Below are 14,315 nucleotides of genomic sequence, written 5' to 3' on the forward strand. Positions count from 1 at the left end.
GAACAGAGCAAAACAAGTAATTACATTTTTAAGTCTTTAGTCAGAAATATTAAACTTTACATTATTTGTACTTGTTAGGCTTATAAAATACCTTTGGGAAGTAAGAAAAAAAATGTCAGTTTTCCCTTTCTTCATTTTCTCCATTGCTCTTCAACCATGGCTCTTGAATTAGAACTAGAATATTATATTGCATTTCAATCACTTGGCTTTTCAACTGAAGAATTTAACTCCTGAACCAGGGGAGGAAGTTAAACTCGCAACGTTTGGGTTTTCTACTATATGAACCACATTTTTTTATCTCTTATTGATTGTTAACTTTCTAAAAACATGGTGTGTTTGAAAGCTGCAGAATATACTTACCATATTAGAAAACAAAACTGAATATTCAAAGGTTTTGCTTTGTCAGGATTTACAAAGAGCAAAGGGGTGAAACGTGTTAACCCTAAAAAGAGTTTTTGGGGGGCGCCTGGGTGGCGCAGTCGGTTAAGCGTCCGACTTCAGCCAGGTCACAATCTCGCGGTCTGTGAGTTCGAGCCCCGCGTCAGGCTCTGGGCTGATCGCTCAGAGCCTGGAGCCTGTTTCCGATTCTGTGTCTCCCTCTCTCTCTGCCCCTCCCCCATTCATGCTCTGTCTCTCTCTGTCCCAAAAATAAATAAAAACGTTAAAAAAAAAATTAAAAAAAAAGAGTTTTTGGAAATATCAATCAACAGAGCAGAAATGCAAAAAATAAAAATAAAAATTGAAAAATAAAAAAAATCAGCAAAAGAGGAAGTTTCTTAGAAAGAAAAGTAAAACACAGAAAGACCTACTGCATAGGAATAAAAGGAGTAAATACCGAGCAAGTCCAGGGGATTCAATATTCAATTACTACTCCCAGCACTGTGATGATTCCATCTGTGAGAACGACTTCCAACTGGCAAACCCTCCAGGAACATCACTGTGCTTTGCCTAACTGCCATTCTGTACCAGACTCAACAGATTTATTCCAGATTTATGGGCACTGCTAGGCTCCAACTCCACCAGCCAATAATGAAACAGCAACAACACCAAAACAACGTACTTTTTAAAAAGATAAATAATTTCCTTTAATTAAGAAATCACAAGGGTCTTGCTTTCCAAAATGTCATCTGGAAGGAAATTTCAGTCTTCTACTGTTTCATTCCTCACATGCTCAACAGTACCTGCAGGGTAACTTACATGTGTTCACTTTTCTATTATCATTATCATCTGCCAGAATGACACGAATAGTCCTTAAGGCCAGGTGCAGGTAATCTGTAACATCTCAACCTATTTGCTGTGAGTTTTCCATTGCATAGACCAGTCTGCATGCTTTCTTTGGCTACAGAGCCAATCTGGAGCCTAAATATTTTACATGTAAAAATGCACTCTGCAGTGTTACTTTAGAGCAGAATCTCAGAAAGTATCTAAAACTAAACCAATACCATTGATAAAATAAATAATTTATACCCATACCAAAGATATTATTGACAAAAGGAAAAAGAAATGGGATGCATCTATATTAATTGATGTGAAATTCACACGACCTAAATGGAAGGGATTTCCATCATAAATGGTTGCTAAACATCATTTTCTATCTGGTTTATACAAATTTATTTTATAGGAAAAGATTTAGAAGGATGTTCACTAAATATTGATTTTAATTTCTGAGTATTGGCCCATTTTTACCTTTTTAGGTAACATCTTCCATTTTTTAAATTTATCACCTTTTTAGGGACCCCTGGGTGGCTCAGTCAGTTATGTGTCTGATTTGATTTCAGCTCAGGTCATGACCTCATAGTGGTGAGATTGAGCCCTGTGTTGGGCTCTCCACTCAACCTGGAACCTGCTTGTGATTCTGTCTTACCCTCTCTCTGTCTGCCCCTTCCCCCCTCTCAGTAAATAAATATTTCAAAAATATATTAAAATTTATTGTCTTTTAAATAGCTTCCAAAAACTTAGAAAATATGCAGTGAATTACTGTCAAAACTAAATATACCAATCTTTTATTTATACTTCTGTCCCTTAAATTTTCTGGAGTACATAAAATTACACAATGTTTGTAAATGTTATTGTCATTGTTTTATCACCTTCTCATATTATAATAAAACATGTTAAATGTGAAACCTCACACGTATTATCTAGTGATATGGAATACTAGTTACACAAGTGATATTCAGTAGGTCTTCTTAGACCGAATATAGGGTAATATTCATTTTCTGTGGTTGCAGTAACAAGCTGCCACATACCCTGTGGCTTAAAACAACAGAAATTTATTCTCTCACAGTTCTGGAAGGCAGAATATCAACATCTGGCTGTTGGCCACTATAGGGGAGATTCTGCTACTTGCCTCTTCCAATCTCTATGGCTGGTGAGTTTTTGTTGACCTGAGACCACATCACTCCAATCTCTACCTCCATCTACATCACCTCCTCTCCTGGTGTCTCTCTCAAAACTCTCTCTGCCTCTAAGGATACATGTGATTCATTTACATATCACTTGATAACCCTAATTTCTCCTCTCAATGTCCTTAATTTATATATTTATATACACACATATATATGCATACATGTACATATATACATATATATATATATGTATATATGTATATACATAATTTAATCATGTCTTTTTGCTATGTGAAATATATTCACTCTTTTCAGAGATGTGATGTGGACATCTTTTAGGGGAGTTATGTTTTGGCCTACCAAAGAGGGGAAACAGTGAATTTGGCCTTCTTATCTGGTGTAAGGGCCTCTAGGAGTGTTTCCCTTTGCTGGACTATTTTCTACTCTGAAGTAGTATCATGCTTCATTATTTTCGTACATTTCTATTAATTACACCAACATACTATATACTTATTGTTGGAAGGGTGAAGTCAACACTGATTTTGTAGCAAAACAAAGCTCTTTTCCTTTGCCTAGAGTTCATGTAACCATGAAAGGAGTAAAAACAAATCTTGTGTTGTTGAAAAGCCAATAACACAATTGTTAGAGTATTTCTTTGGCAAAGCCCTTGACTTTTTAAAGTTGTATGACACAGAACTTCTTCAGGTGATCAGATTTAAGTGGTAAAATTTTAAAATTCAAGCTATTTATAATTGTCAAATAGTGTTTGAGAAAATATATTAAAGCAGCTTTCTCACAATATTTCAATCAAACTATTTCTGGTTTTGCTTATTATTTGGTTTAAAATTTCCTCTTATAATGCACAAAATGATTTGAACAAAATCCTATTACTTTTTATTGCAATTAGAATTTTCTTATTCTTAGACTCATTGAATCTAAGGATATATCCAGTGAAAATAAGAATGCTACTCAATTTTGGGGTGCCTGTGTGGCTTAGTCAGTTGAGTGTCTGACTTTTGATCTTGAGGTCATGAAATTGAGCTCTACAATGGGCTCCATGCTGGGCATGGAGCCTGCTTGGGATTCTCTCTCTCCCTCTCTCTCAGTCCCTCCCCCAATTGTTCTCTCTCTTGCACAATAAATAAATAAACTTAAAAAAAAAGAACACTACTCAATTTTGAATAGAATTGAAATAGAATAGAATAGAATTGAAATAGAATAACATACTTTCATGGAAGGGATGATAAGTTTAATACTATAACCAAAATTCCATTATTGATTCAAGAAAGATTCTGAAGATTAAATAAAAATAGTAATCTAAATACCTCACTATAATCTTTCATCACATTCTCCATCATCATACCGAGAGCTTTTACAAGAAATATAAATCACAACTATTTTTACTTCTTTTCCTCCTTATCAGTGTCACCTGTCACTTTAAATATTTGAAAAGTTATTTTCACTACACAGTTACTATGTGTTGTTTATGGGTGGTTGGAGGATTTCAACCATGTCTCGCATATCAGAATATACTTGTTTTCCTTAGGCGTATCAAATTTTATCATGAGTGGGTTGGGAATGCTTGGCAACTATATTCTTGTTTGAGAAAAACTGACCTGTGAAATAAACAGGAACTCAGAGTCACTATATATTATTAAGATAAACCCACAGTTTGGAAAGTGCTCAATTTTTTAGAAAAGTGAAGAGCAAAATCAATCAGGAGAAATAATTTTCCCACACCTATACATAACTGTCACTTTAAATCTGCTTTATCAAAGAAATACCCCTGTATTATTTTCTGTGAGCTTCCTGACAAGAGTCTGTGCCTTGTCTCACATAAATCAATCAGTGCAACTATGTGACAATGCATGGTGTCCTCCTTTCTGATGAGAGGATTTATGTGCAGTTACTGCAATTTCTCAGAGAACTACCATAGATGTGTTCATGAACTGATATATATCAAATGGTTTCAAACAATGTATTAGTCCATCTGGGCTGCTAAAACAAAAATACCAAAGAATGGGTGGCTTAAAAACAAACATTTATACCTCACAATTCTGGAGAATGGGTAGTCCAAGATCATGCACAGGTGGATTCTATTTCTGGTAAGACCCTGCTTTCTCATTGACTGGGTCTTCTCATTATAACCTCACGTGGCAGAAGGGGGAAGGGATTTTTCAAGGGAATCTTTTATAAGGGCACTAATCCTATTCAAGAGGACTTTGTCTTCATGACCCAAACACTTCCCAAAGGCCCTACTTCCAAACACCATCACATTGAGGATTAGATTTCAACCTATGAAATATATTTGGGGAAACACATTCTTTCAGTTCATACCACACAGCCACTACTTACTTGGGATCAATAGAGGACTACATGAAATGTTGCTTGTATGTTGAAAAGCCATCAGAGATCTTGCACTTAAACCACATTTCACCAAGCTTCATCTTTTCAAATATAAAGATAAAGGTAGATTCTTTGTCTTGCTTAGAGACAATTACAGTTATTTTCAAATTTTACTTTAAAAAGGAATACTCAAACATATTAAAAATAATTCAAATTTAATTTAAATTGATGCATAAAGTTAATAAAATGAATTATTTTTAAGGAAATAAATTTTTATTGACACTTATCCCCTATGTAACATGTATAATATTTTTAACAAGTTCATCATAAATCTTTAAATGCACTTTATATTAACTTTTTCTCCTTTATTTCTAAACACTGTAGAACAAAATGAAAGTTTGTTTTCTTCTACCATGAATACTCACTGAGTAACATTTAAATTATAATAAAACTGACACTTATCTGGATCAAAAGAAAGGAAAACTTACAACTATAATCACACTAATGATGCAGAAGTCAATACTCATCAGTAATACATGTGTAAATTAATTCATTTCAAATAGTCAATGCTTACCATTTACTTAGTAAATGTATCTGTTACTTTATGTAGAGGATGCAATTGAAAGTCAACTTCACTGTGTCACAGGCTTCCATAATACTTTCCCCTTCGCTATAAGCATCATCTGTCAATTGCATCTAGCCAGTGGACTACAGTAAAGGTGATAGGATAGGGAGTCCCTGATTAAGTTACACTATGTAAGATTCCATCTTAGCCGACTGAGGGAGAGATCCTCCTGCTGGGCTTCCAGAAGCAAGCTGCCAGAGGAAGAGGAACATGTGGCAAGAAATCACAAATAGCCCTTAGAACAACTTGCAACTGACAGCCACAAACAAATAAGAAACCTAGTTTTAAAATTGCAAGGGATTGCATTCTACCAACAATCATGAGAGTCTGAAAGAGGAGGATCCTGGCCTTCAGAAATGAATGTGGCCCAGATGATACCTTCACTGTTGTCTCCTGAGACCTGACCAGAAGACTGAGCTAAGCTGCAACTGAAAACTGTGACACAATAAATGTGTGTTGTTTCCAGCTGCTGTGGTTATGAAGATGTCCTACATAGAGACTGAAAACTAACCTACCTTGTTTAATTTTTTTTGAGATCTCTTTATCATTTAAAGTGATTTTAAACTATGAAGTAACTGCATGTGAGCGAGACTGTATGTGTATACAGGTCTATATAAAATTGTGTACCTAATCTGACATATGCTCCTAAAAATAATTGTTAATTAAATGCCTCAAACCATTTATGTAATTTTCACGAGTTTTTGTATTTTTTCACTTGTAATGAAACATTTTGCGCAAACCTAAATCTATTGAACCGTCTAAAATCTGAGAAAGCAAAACCAATGTGGTCATCAGTGATATACATTTTGTATGTTTGTTTATTTACATTTTTGTTCAAGATAGCTACTCTTTTAGAAGGGTATTACTATGGAAGCAAGTACTGGATAAATGATTACTACTAGTTGTACATCAAGAATGCTAAAGAATGATTCTGCTAATGACAGATATGCTAAAATAAGAAGACTATTCAATAGATGCCTATGACCTCTCTGGGTGATGCTTTTACTCACAAAGGAAACAGGTACTTGATGTGCTTTGACATTTGACAAAAATAAATATCAAAAACAGAAAGTTGTAATTTTGTCCAGAGATTTCTTTTTGCCAAAAATGTTTTAATTATTTCACCAATATGAATTACCACTGAATTTTTATTATGTGAAAATGAAAAAATTCTTGGGAACATTTTGTCAAACAGTATTTAAAATGTTAATCACAAAGATTTTTATAGTTACTCTATTGTAGAATTTTTTTAAATGTGGTTTTCTAATTTTTTACTGAAACAACATATAGAAACATAGCCTAAATGCAGAGTAGTAGTTTATAACATTATATTTATCACTTTGATTATTTATTTTTTTTAAATGTTTTTATTTATTTTTGAGACAGAGAGAGACAGAGCATGAGCAGGGGAAGGACAGAGAGAAAGGGAGACACAGAATCCGAAACAGGCTCCAGGCTCTGAGCTGTCAGCACACAGCCCGATGCGGGGCTCAAACTCACAAACTGTGCGATCATGACCTGAGCCAAAGTCGGACACTTAACCGACTGGCCACCCAGGTGTCCCTCACTTTGATTATTTAAAGGCACCTCAATACCCTCAATTTTTTAATGTCTTTATTATTGGCCTTTTGTCATGCAAGGAAATTTAAAGTATTAGTTCAAAAATTTTTCAATTTAACCTTTATAAATGATGAATATTGTTTTGTCTAATAAAATATCCCTCTGATTTTTGGACATAACACAAATAGTTACATAACAGTGCAAATACAAAATTTTATCATCCTGACAAGGCTATTATGTTTTGCACAATGTGGCAAAAGCAAGTCTACATAATGTTTTAACTATTTCAATTTTAATACAAGTTCTAAGGACTTACTTGATTTCCCCAGGCAGAAGGTAAATTTTTTGACATTTAAAGAATTCCCCTGGCAACATGTTTTCCATTGTGTTGTACTCTGCCAATTATGATCATTCCAGTTCATTAGATGCTGTCTGGAAATAAAAGGAATGAGGCAGAAATACTCCCTACTGATACATTATTTTTGGAGGATTGGCATTACACAATTAGCAAATGTTATTAAATGTCTTTAAGTATCATTAGTGAAGAAGAATGGAAAACTGTTTAATGGTTACCCCTCTCCGTGCTTTAAATGGATTGATAGTGCATGAAGCCATTTAAAGATATAAAATATCAGAAGACAGGCAGGACCATCTGTTTTATATATTCATTATCCTATACATTTCATTTTGAATAATTATTCATCAAAAAAGAATTCATTGAGCTGATACAGAGTTTATGAAAGAAGGTTAAATGTCTACATATACTTCTGAATAAAACTTTATCTTTAATAACATTTTGGCAACATTTATATCAGAGTTAAAATATATAGCTTTTCGTTCATGTTACTGTACTCAAAATGTTGTCATTAGAAAATCTGACTTAATAGAAATTTTTACAATGTAAGTGACAGTATGCTATTGTCAAATAATTTTTTTCTTTGTCACTGAAAAGCCATGTTACCAAGTTTATCATTTTACTTGAAAAAAGCTAATATTTGAATGATGTCTCAATATCTACTATTAATAAAACATATCAAGAATTAAATGAGTTGAATATTATCTTTCTTTCCAAAGTAATATTTACTTGACTATAGATCAGAATTATTATAGAGTTTTTATGTTTATACCAAGATGGAAAAGTATGAGAGGGGAATTTGAACAATAAACATGAAACAGTAAATCTCCATTTGCTACAAAGCCATAGAGTTAGGTAATAGAGCTGGCCAGCCAAGGCCCTACAATAAATTAGACAGGTATGTTGCATAATTCAGTTGCTCACATAGGAATCTTTATATACCTTATGAAATATAAATTAGTCTTATTCCCTCCAAAATGAAATAGAATCATTTTAGAAGTACTAAAAATACTTTTTAAAGAACTTAGAAGAATAACCACTCTTGCCAGCATCTCTTTATCTCCGTTGAGTATTGTTACAATTTGTAAAAAAAAAAAAAAAAAAAAAAAAAAAAAAAAAAAAGCCTTACTACCTACCAACAAAGTAGATAGCATCTTTTTAAAAAATATTTCTTTAAATAAAAACAAATATACAAAACAGAATTTATAAAGCACTCTAGCTGGCACCTATATAACTCTGATGCATACTATTGTACCGTAGATTAAGGTTCCAGATAAAACAACAGAAACTACTACAAACCTCAAGAAAGAAGCCTCTAGGATATAATACTTAAAGCATAATCAATGAGGGGCTCCTGGGTGGTGCAGTCGGTTAAGCGTCCGACTTCAGCCAGGTCACGATCTTGCGGTCCGTGGGTTCGAGCCCCACGTCGGGCTCTGGGCTGATGGCTCAGAGCCTGGAGCCTGTTTCCGATTCTGTGTCTCCCTCTCTCTCTGCCCCTCCCCCGTTCATGCTCTGTCTCTCTCTGTCCCAAAAATAAATAAAAAACGTTGAAAGAAAAAAAATTTTTTAAAGCATAATCAATGAAATAAAAAATAAACAAGAGGGACCACATCAAACAAAAAGCTTCTTCACAGCAAAAGAAACAAAATGAAAAGACAACCTATAATGGGAAAGATATTTGCAAACAATTTGTAAGGGATCAATATTCAAAATATATAAAAATGCATGCAACTCATTAACAACAAAACAAACAGTTCAATTATAAAATGAGCAAAGGATGTGAACAGATATTTTCCAAAGAAGATATATGAATGGCCAAAAAGTACATGAAAAGATGCTTAAAATCATTAATCATTAGAAAAATGCAAATCAAAACCATAGTGAGGTATCACCTCATACTTGTTAGAATGGCTATCATCAAAAAGAGAAGAGATAAATGATAAATGCTGTGGTGAATGTGGAGAAAGTGTGGACCTTGTACACTCTTGGTGGCAATGTACATTGGTACAGCCACTGTGGAAAACAGTATGGAGGTTCTTCAAAAAATTACATTATGATTTGACGATTTCATTTTGGTTATATACCCAAAGGAAACAAACACACTATGTTGAAGAGATATCTGCACCCTTGTGTTCTTAGCAGGATTATTTACAATAGCCAATACAGGGAAACAAGTATCATCAATGGACGAATGGATAAAGAAATATGGTATATATACGCAGTCATATCTGTCATATCTGATATGGATATTACGCAGCTGTAAAAAAGAAATCTTGTCATTTTCCACAACATGGATGAACCTAGACAGCACTCTACTAACTGAAATAAGACAAAGAAACAACTATTATATGATTTCACTTATATGTGAAACCTTACAAAAAAAAAAAAAACTATAGAAAATGAGATCAAATTTGTGGTTACCAGAGGTGGAAGATAGGTGAAGAAGAAATTAGATCGAAGTGGTCAAAAGGTACAAACTTTCAGTTATAAGAAATATAAATACTAGGGATGTAATGTACAGTGCGATGACTACAGTTAATGCCGCTATATGGTACAGATGAAGGTTGTTAAGAGAACATATCATAACAGTTCTCATCACAAGGGAAAAAGCATTTTTTCTTCTCTTTTTTTTGCATCTATATGAAAAAAATGGGTTTTTATTAAGCTTATTGTGGTAATCTTTTCACAAGATATATGTTTAATCATCTTATACCTTGATGTATGTCTATTATACTTCAATAAAGGAAAAAGAAAGAAAGGCAAAGGAAGGAAGGAAGGTAGGAAGGAAGGAAGCAAGGAAGGAAACAAGGAAGGAAGGAGCGAGCAAGTCTCCAGGTTGTCCCATGAGGTTGGGAGTCACAATCACTAAAATTTTGAAACTGAAAAATGTATGGAAAAATAATATGTATTGTAAATGAATGATTTCATATTTACTATTCCTATTTTAAATGATTCACCATGTTTCTCAACAAAGTAGAAGGTTTGCAGGAAGAGAAAGAAAACTCTAATCTGAAAAATCAGACATTATAAAAGACCAGTAAAAAATTATTCAAAAGAGAGGCATTGTTTTAAATATGTTAAAATATTAATGTCTGGTTTAATAGGAAACAGATATTATATCTGTTTTTACATTCAGGTTTCTGTGATATGTTGTTTTTTGTTGAAGTATAAGAAGAAAATACAGCTTAAAGAAATATATGGTTGGAGAATGGAAGAGTATTTCAACAATCTTTTCAGATGTAGTTGTGGATGTTCTTTGATACTCCACCCAAACTCAACAAGTGGAAGATTCTTAAAGCTTAGTTGCAATGTGATATCTAAACATTTAAAATAAATTTTTCTTTATTACTCCTTTACCTTCACCCATTTTTCACTTTGAATGAATTTTTCACTTACACATACTACATAACATCATACATTGGTTATTTGGAATTTTCCTATTCAGTGATCATTTCTTCAACATGCTGATACATTTCACTATACGTTATCAAAATATCAAACTCTCTAACATCACCATCTCATTCAAAAAGTCTGAATACCCAGAGTAGTAAAGTTCTGTGGTAAATAAAATATTACCTAAATTCTGCTTGAAAGCTTTGATTTTATTATTGGCAACAAATGCTATCAGTGGGTTTTCTTGAAGTGGAAGTTTCCTTTGTTTGTTTACAAAAACACATCACCCCAATATGCCACTTTAAGTAACATTAGTTTGCCAGGTTCTTTTTTTTTTTTAAGTGAAAGTAGCACTCCATGAAAACTCAGCTAATTTAGCTCACAAATCTACCACCTATGTGATTTTTCCTCAAGCAATCATCACACTCCAATATGCAGCAGAGATGATGTAATACTACTTCTCAACTTACCACATAGAAAATTAAAATAATGTACATCCAAATCCTAATATTCAGTGAAATTAGTAACCTATACTAATTCACCAGGGGTATCTTCTATGTAGAATTTTTAGCTCTCTTTTACAATTTGGTAATATTTCTTCTTTTTCTTTTTTAAACTGCACTGTGTACAAGTGAAGAATACAATGACCACAAATACAGTGTGATGCCGCTGGCATTATTAGTGCTGAGACACCAACGGTTTTACCCACCATCATTTTTGTGCCAACAGTGCAACGTCAATACACTACAAAAGGCAAATTGTATCCTAGGATTGTCCTGAAAATAATTTGACCTTGCACTCCCCTAAAATGACCTTAGTAACACTGGAGGATCCATGGACCACCGTGTAAGAGCCACTCCTTAAAAGTCAATATATTAATTGGTGCAGTAATTAGAAAATTCATATTCTTTATAAAACTGCTTATTATCCCCTGGGGATATTCTATATTTGTCTCCATTTTTAGACCTAGATAAAGTATAAGTAGAAGTGACTATGCATATTTAAAAGTTATATGACTTCTATACTATGCTAAGCCTCACCAGTGTAAATGATATTACTTATAATTAAGAATTTTATAAGAGCCTAAATCCTATATGATGCTTCATCATTACTTCCATGTCTTAGGACATACTTAGCAATTACTATAAAGTGCCTAGGTGTTTTAAAGCATAAAGAAAAGGTGCCAAAGCTAGATAGGCTGAGTATGAATTCTGGTCCTGACACATTTTGCTTATTTGACCTTCTCACATTCCTTACAGTGGCCTGCTTGTCACTTCTGTTTTCTGCAAAATTGAGCATAATTTAATAACTACTTCATAGGGTTGTAGCAAAAATTAAATGAAAATAAATATATGGAAAGAACATAGAAGAGTACATGGCATAGTGTTAAAAACGAAATGTTATGCATATGTAATAAAATAAATTTAGAGCAGAGGTTTAAATAACTAGCACATTTATAAGATTGAGGACTTGAGATATTAAATATTGGTGAAACAAAAAAGGGCCATTTGCTTTTAAATTTCTGGTTATTGAAAATAATGTGATTGCTAAGAAATATTTTAAGAATGGTCATATAGTATATAACTTACATACAATCCATCTTACAGCTTTAATATCTACTTTGGCCATTTAGTTTTGACACATAAGTGGACTGAACAATGAAGATTTTTATGTAAAATCTGTTAATACATATTTTATTTAGAAACCTCTCAAAATTTGTGTTTCAGAATGTGTGGAGCTCAGCCAAAGTTTTGGGGGGACTTAATTCTCATTACAGAACATTTCATTTCTTATTTATCTATAAACTATGTTGTTCCCCAGAAGCATGTAAAGTGGTTTAAATAAATTATAAAATATAAGAAAATGTAAATTAGATGTAGATAAGAAAGAACAAAAGGGAAACAAAGGACAGGAATAAGACTGCAGCAAAAATGTTTCCCTATAATTTTTTATGTTTGCAATGAACAACCCATGACAGAGTTCATGGTTGGAGTATCCCTGCACCATATCTGGCTGGAACCTTGAGTCCTAGGGAGTGGGCATGAAGGCATCAGGATCTAATCACCCCACCGTGCCAGACAATCTGGTTTTGAGTTCTTTCTACCTCTACTCCGACTGTGTGTTCAAATAATTAAGAATCACTGTCACTAGAATCCAGAAGAAAATTAGATATGGATTGAAGGAAAGATAGGATATTAACACAAAAGAGATCAGAATGAAGCATGGACAAAAGATGTAGTGAAGTAAAGTAATCAAAAAGAATCTATGGTGTTCAGAGAAATACAATTAAAAACAAAATCTCCCAACTTAGAAAACCTCTCTACAAAGGTAGATGGTAAAGAAACAGTTATTAAGTATTAAACCAGAACATGATGTGCAGTAAGAGACTGCAGAGATAGAAAAAAAAATCTCACCCTTTTATACAGCCAAGCGGATATAACCTATTCTATACATTGTCTCAAAGTAAATAACTAGTCCTTAAATAAGAAGACTTGACAGCATGGTTTGTCATATGTTATTCATTCTCAGTTCACTTAGTAGTTGAAGTGACTATCTGTTAGCCAAGAGCCCTTACCCAAAATAAAAATAAACTACTCCTATTTTTACTATGAAAGGTAGTTTTGCAATTCGGAGTAAGGCAACCAAAGAAGTTAGGCTCCGACCCTCCAACAGAAAGTGGCAGTTAGGGACTCCAACTTTCTTAACGATTATGTTTTAAAGATATAGTTCCCAAGCTCTTGAGAAAGACATTCGAGGATCATAATTCTAACAAAAGGCTTACTGAGCTCTACAAAGACTTACATACATTTCAATGAGACAGAGAAAGAATATTTTCTAATGTAATACTCTAGGAAAAGGGAGAAATCTGGAATCTCTTCCCTTATTTTCAACAGGGAGAATTAACCTCTTATTTTTAATTTGCATTTGCCCTTACAGTAGTGAACGGGATTTTGCGGTTTTTTTTTTTTTTAGTTTATTTATTTATTTTGAGAGAGAGAGAGACAGTGTGAGTGGGGGAGGGACAGAGAGAGGGAGAGAAAGAGACTCCTAGGCAGGTCCTCCATCAGCACAGGGCTTGAACTCACTAACCTTGAGATCATGACCTGAGCCGAAACCAAGAGTGAGATACTTTATTGACTGACCTACCCAGGCACCCCATGAACAAGATTTTGAGTTGTTTGATGTCAAGTCCATAAGAGTTACATAGTACATGACACTTTAACTCAAGAAGGTGACTGTATAAAGGTAGTTGGTGAATAGGCCGTGATGCTGCTGCACTTTAAAATCATCTGCTGCTGATTTCATGGTACCAAGATGCAGGAGGAGCCCATGCAACTGGACCCATATTGGTCTGTGAAGATTTGTGATGGAAGGTTGCCATGCCAACTTTCTACTACACACCTTATTTTTCTTATCCTCCACATTTTTCTCCAGAAATAAGGTGGAGTGTATTCTCATCGGTGTTTATTTTATTTTTTTAATGTTTATTTATTTCTGAGACACAGAGAGATAGAGCATGAGCAGGGGAGGGGAAGAGAGAGAGGGAGACACAGAACCTGAAGCAGGCTCCAGGCTCGGAGCTGTCAGCCCAGAGCCCAGTGCGGGGCTCGAACTCACAGACGGCGAGATCATGACCTGAGCCAAAGTCAGACACTCAACCGACTGAGCCACCCAGGCGCCCCTCATC

Source organism: Lynx rufus, unplaced genomic scaffold (assembly GCF_022079265.1).
Source record: "Lynx rufus isolate CCGP_SWC_20201006 ecotype Redwood Valley unplaced genomic scaffold, mLynRuf1.p SCAF_1, whole genome shotgun sequence".
NCBI lineage: Eukaryota > Metazoa > Chordata > Mammalia > Carnivora > Felidae > Lynx > Lynx rufus.